General features: G+C 41.5%; 1 protein-coding gene across 2 annotated transcripts in view; it reads left to right on the top strand.

Annotated features, from left to right (window-relative positions):
• Positions 1-9,889: 9,889 nt before the first annotated feature.
• ANXA4 (annexin A4) overlaps positions 9,890-11,016 on the top strand; it is a 76,919-nt gene continuing 75,792 nt past the window's right edge. The window contains exons 1-2 of one of the 2 annotated variants that reach the window (XM_068983522.1): positions 9,944-9,982; positions 10,688-10,921. The gene's annotated coding sequence lies outside the window, so the exon portion shown is untranslated. Of the gene's footprint in view, positions 9,983-10,687; positions 10,922-11,016 lie in introns of both variants that reach the window. The other variant, XM_068983513.1, reaches the window with a different exon arrangement.

Raw genomic sequence — 11,016 nt, 5'->3', positions numbered from 1 at the left:
AATAAGAATCATTTGGATATCAGATTTTTCTTTGATATCAGTGGATTCTAGGAGACAATGGAGAAGGATGGTATCCAATAGTATCAATATTCTGAAGGATGGTATCAAAGTTAGTTTCCTTAAGAGCCCCCAAACCTGGTATTTGTACAATTAGTTGATAGTAAACACTATTGGCTTAAAAAAGGAATTAGTTCAAAGTTTTGTTATTGAATTTTAAGTTCATTGACTCTGATCAGAAAAGTTAACATTAATATAGAATTACAATGATCCAAGAACTCTATATGTATGTACATATATATATATATCATTTAATTATTAGAACATAGCTCCTATAAGATAGGTACTGTTATTATCCTTAGTCTACAAATAAGAAAACCAAGGCTGCTAGCGACAGAATGAAACACCAACACTGCAGAGTGGTTTGAATCTTTTTACTTTATACTCCTTGCTTTTTACAGCTGGTTTATTTTATATCCCTTGCACAACAACCTACAGGGCAAGTTGCCAAGCACTATGATTTAGTGACTATACAGTGCGCAGGCGCAGGGCGAGATAAACTTTACCTTAACTTATTTACTGCAGCTAAGACTTTGTTTTGGGGAACTTCCTTATCAATTTAGAATCCGTTTTGTCCCTGGGTCTGTTCCTTTGGAGGAATCAGAGAAACATCCTTGTGTGCAAGAAATGTTCTTTTCCCACGGGAACAAACAGAGGATTCTTAGCTGAACATCTCGTTTGCAAGAATGTTCAGCCCTGGTTGAGAGTCTCGTTTGCAAGCACTTCTCAACCTTCCTTATACCTAGTTCCCTACACTGGGCAGAACATCTCGTTTGCAAGAATGTTCAGCTCTGGTTGAGTCTCGTTTGCAAGCACTTCTCAACCTTCCTTATACCTTGTTCCCTACAAAGGCACAGAAAAGATAATTGATTTTCTTAAGGTCATCAGCTAAGAAGTGGTATAGCTGGTCCACTCAAGTCCAAACAGTAGGGACAGAGATGCTATTCTTTAAATTAATTAATTAATTTTTATTTTGGCTGCTTTGGGTCTTCACTGCACGTGGACTTTCTCTAGTTGGAGCAAGTGGGGGCTACTCTCTAGTTTTGGAGCATAGACTTCTCACTGAGGAGGTTTCTCTTGTTGCAGAGCACGGGCTGTAGGGCCCATGGGTTTCAGTAGTTGTGGCACGCCAGCTGAGTAATTGTGGTGTGTGGGCTTAGCTGTCCTGAAGCATGTGGAATCTTCTTGGACCAGAAACTGAACTTATGTCCCTGCATTGGTAGGCAGATGCTTAACCACTGAACCACCAGGCAAGTCCAGAGATGCTATTTTCATTTTGAAATTTTATGAGGTTTTCTTTGCAAAAAAATATCTTGTCAGTTTTTGTGACTATTCAGTAGATAATTGTAAAAAACTCTTTTCTCTCTAGAATATAGAATAATCCAATCTAGTTCATAACTAGTTATCCTACCTCATAAATAATATTACTCCAATCCCATCTATGTTTTTTGTTCTCTTCTGTCAATCAAAGTTATAGAAGAAACAGTTTCAAACTTACTTCTGCTTCATATTGTAAAACTTGAAAAATCAGTTTCTTCTTCTGTCTCTTAGATGCTCTTTTCTATGTTCCAGAATTTTTTGTGGTTTTATATCCTTTTTTATGCTTACTCATCCTTGAATGTTAAAAGATTAATACACGCTTTGCATTTGTTCCCAAAGAGGATGAGCTAATTCTTCTTGGCTCCCTGCCTGTCTGTTTGGATGCCCTTAGAATCTTCTTCTAATATCTTAGGCTGGAGGATCGATTACCTTCCAGCAGCCTACAAAGACTGTGAAGAGAGCCATCTGGCAAGGAATGTCACTCCTGCAAGGTTTCTTCTTAATGTTTTGCAAAGCCACTGTCCCAAAGGGCTGAAGGTTACCTTGCCTTTGTCCTCACCTTCTTCTGGGCCAGCAGCCAGACTGGCTATCAGAGAAGAGCTTGCCATTCAGGGTAAAAATTTCCCCTCTAGGTGCTGTGGACCATTTCAGTGAGTACTGGGGAGGGATACTCAGAAGTCTGGGCTAGACCCCCCCACCCCCCACTTCTATCTAGAAGTGTTCTGGCAATCTATTGTGACATGAAATAATACCCCAACATTGATGATATGAAGCAATGATAATCATATACTATTGTCATCTCTCAGGAATCTGGAGATGGGCTGGGCTCCGCTAGGTGATTCTCACTCAGGGTCTCTCACCTGGTTGCCTTGAGGCAGGGATGATGCAGGGGTCATCTGTTTTCCTCATTAGCATGTTTGCCATTGAGTCTGGGAATGTTCAAACTGCTGGGGCTGAAACAGCTGGGATTCCTCTGACTTTCTCTGTCTACATGTCACCTTGCTGTGTGGTCTCCACAGCATGGTGACTTCAGGGCACCTGTACCTCAAGGGTCCACAGGCATATGCTCTGAGTAAGAGAACTAGATGGAAGCTGTATCAGTTTTTAAGAGCCAGCTTCAAAAGCATTGCATTCTTGTGCAGTTACAGAAACTCACCCAAGAAGTCCACTCAAGTCCAAAGAATAGGAACAAAGATGCCATCTTTTGACTAGGTAGGGAGGGTGGGGTTGGAAGAGCACAAGAGACTGAATATATTATTTCAACCGGTTTTGAAAAATGCAATCTGCCACAGGAAGTTTAATACAATTTTGTAAATGACTATATGCCATCCATAGTAATACTGACACTCCATGCAAGCTAAAACATTATATCTAAGGGCTTCCCTGGTAGCTCAGATGAGTAAAGAATCTGCCTGCAATAGTAAGTACTTATATAAATGTTAGATAATACTTTACAGTTTAAGAAAATGAGACTCAAAAACTATCGTGTTAACTAACTGCCCTTCCCTGCCATTCAATTTTCAATTGCTCATTCTGCTATTTATTTAAAAGAAAAAAATTTTTGGTTTATCTCTTTGTTTTGTTGGAACATGTCATCTGAAAGCTTTTTAAGAAAAGTTTCTTGGGAAATAAAAATCTTTTTTAATATCTTACATGTCTGAAAATATCTTTATTTACCCCCACACTTGACTGATAGCTTGGCTGGGCAAAGAATCTATACTGGAAGAAATTTTCTCCCAGAACTGCAAATATATTATTCCATTGTCTTCCAGTTTCATGTGTTGCTAGAGAGAAATCTGATGCCATTCTGGTTCTTGATCCTTTGTACACAACCTCATTTTTCCCTTTGGAAAGATCTACTCAATGTACCCAGTCTTGTGAAATTTTGTCATGGTGTGCCTAAGCATGGGTATGGTTTTGTACATTTTGTTGGAGTCAGTGAGCACTTTCAATGTGGAAAATCATGCCCTTCAGTTCTAAATATACATGATTAAATTATTAATAGCTAATTGATTTCTTCCCCTCTGTTTCCCAGGAATCCTCGGCTGGCTTTTGAATTTTCTTATCCTTTCTTACATCCTTCTCTTCTGTTTGCCGTCTGTCTTTACATTTTAGGACATTTCTTCAACTTTGTGTTGTGAAAGTAAAAGTATTTAGTCACTCAGTCATGTCTGACTCTTTGCAACCCCATGGATTGCAGACTGCCAGGCTTCTCCGTCCATGGAATTCTCCAGGCAAGAATGCTGAAGTCGGTAGCCATTTTCTTCTCCAAGAGACCTTCCCACCCCAGGGATTGAACCTGGATCTCCTGTATTGCAGGCAGATTCTTTATCATCTGGGCCATCAGGAAAGCCCCATCTTTGTACTACTTTACCAAGTTTTAAATTTTTGCTATCTTTTTAACTTGACTGCTATTTGGTTCTCTGAGTGTTCATTTTTCAGAGAATCTATTCTATTTCTCTTCTATTTTTATTTCTCAAAGGAGGTCAATGAAAGATTTTTCAAAATTTTCGTCTCCCCCTATATCTGTTTCTTCCAAGTTTCTTTTTCCCTGTTCTGTTTCATATGAGATCCTTCCCTTAAATTCTGATGCCATTTGACTGTTTGCTCTTACTTAATAGTGTCAAACTTAGCAAAACAAAACAGGACACTTAGTTAACTTTGAATTTTAGATAAACAATAAATAATTTTTAGTATACATATATCTCATGCAATATTTAGGGCATACTTATTTAAGCATTTTGTAATTTAATAAAAAAAATTCTTTGCTGTTTATTTGAAATTCCATTTTAAGTCAGTTCAGTTCAGTCACTGAGTCGTGTCTGACTCTTTGCAACCCCATGGACTGCAGCACGCCAGGTTTCTCTGTCCATCACTAACTCCCAGATCTTGCTTAAACTCATGTCCATCCAGTTGGTGATGCCATCCAACAAACTCATCCTCTGTCATCCCCTTCTCCTGCCTTCAATCTTCCCCAGCATCGTGGTCTTTTCCAGTGAGTTACTTCTTCGCATCAGGTGGCCAAAGTATTGGAGCTTCAGCTTCAGCATCAGCCCTTCCAATGAATATTCCGGACTGATTTCCTTTAGGATTGACTGGTTTGATCTCCTTGTAGTCAAGTGTCCTAAGGGACTAAGTATCCTGTACTTTATCTAGCAACCCTAAGACTGAGGTGTAAAATGCTACCTGGAAAAAAAAAAAAAAAGAATGAATTGCCATTTTTAACATGGATGGATCTAGAGGGTACTGTGTTAAAGTGAAATAAGTCAAACAGAGAAAGACAAGTATGGTATGATTTCACTTATATTTGGAATCTAAAAAAGTAAAACAAATGAACAAACATAGCAAAATGGAAACAGAATTATAGAGAACAAACAAGTGGTCACCAGAGGGAATGGGGCTGGGGAAAGGGAAGAAACAGATGAGGGAGATTAAAAGGAACAGACTTCCAGTTGCGAAATAAATGAGTCATGGGTATGAGAATGTGCAGAATATAGTCAATATCTAAGTAATATCTTTGTATTACAACATATCATAGCTAGGCTTATCATGGTGATCATTTTGATATTTACAGAAAAATCACTGCATTGTGTAATAGGAACTAACATAGTGTTGGAGGTCAGTTATATTTCAAAAACAAAAAACATACAAACTCACAGAAAAAACAATCAAATCTGTGGGTACCAGAGTTCGGAGGTAGATCAGTAGAAATAAGTGGATGAAGGCAGTCAAAATGTACCGCAGACTTCCAGTTATAAGATAGATAAGTACTAGGGATGTAATCTACAATAAGATAAATATAATTAACACTGATATGTGTTACACCCAAAAGTCACTGAGAGTAAATCCTAAGAATGCTCATCACACAAAGCGTTTTTTTCTATTTCTTTAATTTTGTATCTGTATGAGATGATGGATCCTCACTAACTTACTGTGGTAATCATTTCATGATGGATGTGAGTCAAATCATTTGCTGTGCACCTTAAACTTATACAGTGTAGTATTTCAATTATACCTTAATAAAACTAGAAAAAAATAAAATTCAAAAAATTTAAAATAAAAAGCTCCCTGGAAGCTCTGTATGCCTGTATAAGGGGTGGGGTTCGACTATGATGAATTTACTAAAGGGTAGCTCCAGTTTTCATTAAATAACTGATGACAGTCTCTTAGGTCTTTACTCTTCTCCAGAGAAGAATATTTCAAACTCTTCATCTTGGTTGCCAGTGTTGTAGAAGTCAAGTGTAGGAAGAATACTGAGCAGCTCAATATTCATTATGTTAGGTTTCATGTATTGATAGATCTTCAATTTCAGTACCATTCCTCTATCCTTGTGTGGTAGATTAAAGGTGGGTACCATTTTTTTGCTAATCCCCCCATTCAGGGATGAAACCTAATTCCACTTCTTTGAATCTGGGCTGGCCTTAGTGACTTCCATGAGCTATAGAATGCAATAGACATAACATTCAAGAGCTGCCCAGCCCAGGTAATAAGTCCAGTGACTTTTGCTTGGATTTCTGGGAGTATCGTTTTTGGGTACCTTGCCCTGAACCTCCGTAGGAAATCTGACCATCCTGATACTGCCATGCGGAGAGGGCATGTGTATGTGTTCTGATGGACAGTGCCAACTGAGATCAGCCTTCCAGTTCATCTTGCCATGGTGCCAGACATGTGAGTGAATCCTTCAGACTGGCCCATCTGCCAGCTGAATACTACCAAGTGAGATTTCTAAAAAGTCTGGTCTGGTGTATATTTTAAACACACACACACATACACACATATATACACACATATACACATGCACACACACACATTTATACAAAACTTCCTGGTACATAACAGGATTTGATATTCCTATACATTTCAAAATGATCACCATGATAAGCCTAGCTGTCCTGTGTCACCATAAAAATATATTACATATTATTGATTGTATTCCCCACAGTGTGACTCACTCCATACCTGTGACTCACTTATTTTGTAACTGAATGTTTGTACCTCTTAACCTCCCTCATCCACTTCTCTCCTTCCCCCACCCCTTCCCCCACTGCAAACAGCTGTTTGTTCTCTGTATCTATGGCTCTATTTGGTTATCTTTGTTCATTTGTTTTGTCTTTTAGAGTCCACATGTGAATGAAATCTTATATAAGTATGCGTGTGTGTGTGTGTGGGTGTGGGTGTGGGTGTGGGTGCGCGCACTCCATCGTGTCCAACTCTTTGTGACTACATGGACTACAGCCTGCCAGGCTCCTCTGTCCATGGGATTTCCCAGGCAAGAACACTGAAGTGGGTTGCTGTTTTCTTCTCCATGGGATCTTCCTGACACCCAGGGATTGAACCTGCATCTCTTGTGTCTCCTGCATTGGTAGATGTATTATTTTCCACTGCACCAACTGGAAACCCCATGTGTATGTGTGTATACATATATATATATATAATTTATTCATTTATCTCTTGATGGGTACTTGGCTTGCTTTCATATCTTGGCTATTATAAATAGTGCTGCAAGGAGCATAGAGGTAAATATACCTTTTCTAATTAGTGCTTTGGTTTCCTTCGGATAATTAGCCAGAGGTGGAATTGCTGGATCATACGGTGGTTCTATTTTTAATTTTTTGAGGAATGCCATTTTCTATAGTGGCTGCACCAATTTACATTCCCACCCACAGTGCAGAAGTTCCCTTTTCTCCACATCCTCACTGTTACTTGTTATCTTTTTGATAATAACTATTCTGACTCATGTGAGGCCAAGTGACTTCTGCTGATGTCACACAAATCAGGGGAACTGCCAAGTCCTGTCCAAATTCAGACCTACAAAATCACGAGATGTAAGAAAATGGCCATTGATTTTAGTCATCAAAATCTGTGTAGTTTATTGGTCAGCCTTAGATAACCAGAACATCTTGACTATACCTTGTATGCCCCATTCCAGAGATTCTCTGCTTTTTCCCCTCCAGAGAATGTTTCCAATTTTCCACCCAAGTGGGAGAGAGCAGTGGCAACTGTGTAGTATTGGGAAGTATGTGGAGGAGATTCATTGCTTCCAGTATGTACTTATGAAAAATCCTCCTGTTTTTTGTCTTAATTACATACCTACTTTTAGAAGGACCTGGTGCAGCAATACCTGGGTTATCTGGGTAAATCTATAAAATCATGTTGCTTCTTGGCTTTTCCTTCTCCTGGCTTAGGAGTCAGTTTTCTCGGGTCTGCTAAGTCAATTATTACCTGCAGTATCTTCTTCCCAGTTTCCAAAATTTAATTATTTTCCCTCTTTTGTTCTTGTGAGTTTTCTCAAATCTACTATTTCTTAAAAATTATTTAAGTACATTTGATTTACAATGTTGTGTTAATTTCTGTTGAACAGCAAAGTGGTTCAGTTATACGTATGCATATTCTTTTTCATATATTTTCCATTATGGTTTATTACAGACAGGATATTGAATATAGTCCCTTGTGCTATGTAGTAGGACTTTGTTGTTTATCCATCTTATTCATATCTAATAGTTCGCATCTCCTAATTCCAAACTTCCAATACTTCCCTCTACCAACCTCTTTCCACTTGACAGCCAAAAGTCTGTTCTCTAATTGTGAGTCTGTTTTCTGTTTTTTAGCTATGTTCATTTATATCATATTTTAGATTTCACATATAAGTGATATTATATTATGTCTTTCTCTTTCTGACTTCACTTAGTATGAAAATCTCTAGGTCCATTCATGTTGAAAAAAATCTACTATTGCTTATGTCAGATTTCAAGAGGAAGCAATGCATGCGCTCATTCTATCTTTAATCAGTTAATTTATTTGACTATGCTGGGTCTTTGTTGCAACACTCCAGATCTTCATTGTGCCGTGTGGATTTTACTTGCAGTGGGAAGTTAGGGGATGTGGGAAGTGGTAGGAGGAGTGGGGTTGGGGTGAGCATGTGGAATCTAGAGGATCCAGCTCCTGCATTGGGAGTGTGGAGTCTTAGCCACCAGTGAAGTCCCCTGCTATCCTTAATTGAAAGGCTTCTTTGAGTCTTTAATTTCAATGATTATACTAATTTTTAAATACTTATAAAATTTTTTTTAATAAAATAAAATGCTTGTAGCTCAGGTGGCCTAGAAGCAAAGCCCACGATATAGATTCTTGTGTAAGTCCTTTAGTGAGGGGATATTCTCAGCAAAACCTGTGAGTCAAACAGGATTGCACAAAGGAAGGAAACAACACAGGAGTGGTTTCTGCAGAAATTCAGCCTCAGGCTAAGCCCATGGGAGCTCTGGAATAGGAAGGCTCTCATTGATCAGTTCTTGGCCTTTTGTATCCTGTAAAGTTAGCACTGACTGTGGCTTCCCAACCTGGCATGAGGGCAGTCATGGGAAAGAAAAGGGCCACTGTGAGTTGGGTACACCTGCCTAGTAAAGGTGATCTTGGCAGGGTGCATCTGCTCAATTTCTAAGCTTTTATTTTTTACTTTTTAAGGAATAAGTAGTCTTTCTAATCCCTCTGAGAAAATGAATTAACCTTTTTTCATTCTTTTCCCACTGTTTGTCTTGTTAATTTAGATTCTTCCATGTTAGTTCATAAACTGAAGTTCAGAAACTTCAGAGTATCAAGCAGAAAAAAGGAGGTGGAATCCAAATCAGTCTGGTTCCAAAACCCGTGCTTTTAACCATATTGTCACCCTCTTTAGCTGCATCTTAAGGAAATAATTTATCGTTACCTCTACAGCTTTAAGTGTGCTAACAGTCACTTGATCTGTTGGATATAAAACACACTCTCCAAAGCTTCCTACCTTCTGTTAAATAAAGTCCGAATTTACTTATATACCCAATGCGTTCATTTTGCAAGCATTCACTGAGTACCTGCCATGAACCAGCATGGTACTGGGTGTGTGTGCAATGACCACGTAGACCCAGTCAGTATCTTCCAGAGACTCGAGTCCTGTAGGAGAGGCAAATACTAACATACAAGACTGTATAACAAGGGGTAGGGAGCTCGGCTTCAAGGCCGAACCTGGGAGCTACAGACCAGCAGGGAATCCAGGTAATTTGCAGGTAAAGAGAGAAAGCTCTAGAACTGCTCCAAACTCCCATTCCCAAAAGTTTCCCCAAGAAAGGGAACTCGGTTTTTCTCAAGGGAGAAGTGGAACGACTGGGAGCTTCGCGAGAATGTAAATGTGCCGTTCCACTTTCCACTTCGCCGTGAGAAAGTGCAGTGTCCCGGGGAGGAAGCTTTGACTCTGAGCGGCAATCCCGGCCGCGGTGGGAGCAGGGCGCGGACAGGAGAGGCCCTGGGCGCGGGCCTCCTCGAGTGCAGCGGCGCCCGGGCACCCGCGATCTGAGAGTCCCACTGCTCCGACTCGCGGGAACCCGGGCGGGGCCGGCGATCTGGGATCCCGGCGGGGGACGAGGCCGGGAGCGTCTTCCCCCGCTCCCCGAACTCCAGGTGAGCTTCGCCCGCGGACGACTTTCCGGTCCCGTGGGCAGAGGGACAACCAGGAACTTGGGATCAGTCTCCACCCCGAAGCGGGGCGGGTCCGTCCGGGATAAGACCCGCTGCCCGGCCCTGTCTGGGTGTGATCTCCGTGGCAGCAGAGAACGGGCGCCGTCCCATCTCGGCCTCTGGGGTAAGGGGGCCCCGGGCCGGTGGTCCTGGGCTCCAGAAGGGGGTACAGCAGCTCGGGAGGGCCTCGCGGGGGTGGCCCGGAGGTGCCGGCTCTGGCACAGGGTGGAGCCGGCCGGGACTCGCTCCGGGTGGGCAAGCGGGAGGCAGACACCGCCCGTATCCACCCGCCCTTTGCAGAAGGACCTCCGGAGCAGTGTGTGGAGCTTAGAATGTCAGAGGTCACTGCAGTTATTTATCGAGTTCATGTGCCAAGCGCTGTGCTGGATTTAGGCGTTACAAAGAAAGGATTGAGTAATATTCCCTGGAACTGACTCTAACACCCACGTTTTGCTTTTTTAATTCTTTCGTTACTGCTTTTATGGAGAAGGCAATGGCACCCCACTCCAGTACTCTTGCCTGGAAAATCCCATGGACGGAGGAGCCTGGTGGGCTACAGTCCATGGGGTCGCTAAGAGTCACGACTGAGCAACTTCACTTTCACTTTTCACTTTCATGCATTGGAGAAGAAAATGGCAACCCACTCCAGTGTTCTTCCCTGGAGAATCCCAGGGACGGGGGAGCCTGGTGGGCTGCTGTCTATGGGGTCGCACAGAGTCGGACACGACTGAAGCGACTTAGCAGTAGCAGTAGCAGTTACTCCTTTTAAGAAATACTCCTTTCTCCTGGTCTCTTACTCTTTCTCTCCTTGTGGACCTAATGCCTTCAGTACAATGCCTGGCACATGGGAATCTGTTATTACTGTGAGATCCATGAACTGAGCCTGCTAATGGCCCAGTCTTACTCTGTGGTCGTGGCTTTGACCAGCTGGAGACTCTGGAACCAAAGAGGTTATTGCTTTTCAACAATCTGCCCAACTGTAAGTGCTTCCCAAATTGATGAAAGTCTTCTGTAAGCTGTTGGGAGCGTGTGAGACCCGAGTAACCCACAGCTTTCAGGAAAAGTGAGTATCTGCCTCTCTTCAGGTGACAGTGGGAAGAATGAATAGGATCCCCCCCTCCTCGTCTAAAATGATGCATCCCATTGCCCATCAATTCT

Source organism: Capricornis sumatraensis, chromosome 1 (genome assembly GCF_032405125.1).
Source record: "Capricornis sumatraensis isolate serow.1 chromosome 1, serow.2, whole genome shotgun sequence".
In the NCBI taxonomy this organism is placed as follows: domain Eukaryota; kingdom Metazoa; phylum Chordata; class Mammalia; order Artiodactyla; family Bovidae; genus Capricornis; species Capricornis sumatraensis.
Note: the sequence above shows the minus strand (reverse complement) of the source record. Positions and strands in the feature narration are given on the sequence as shown.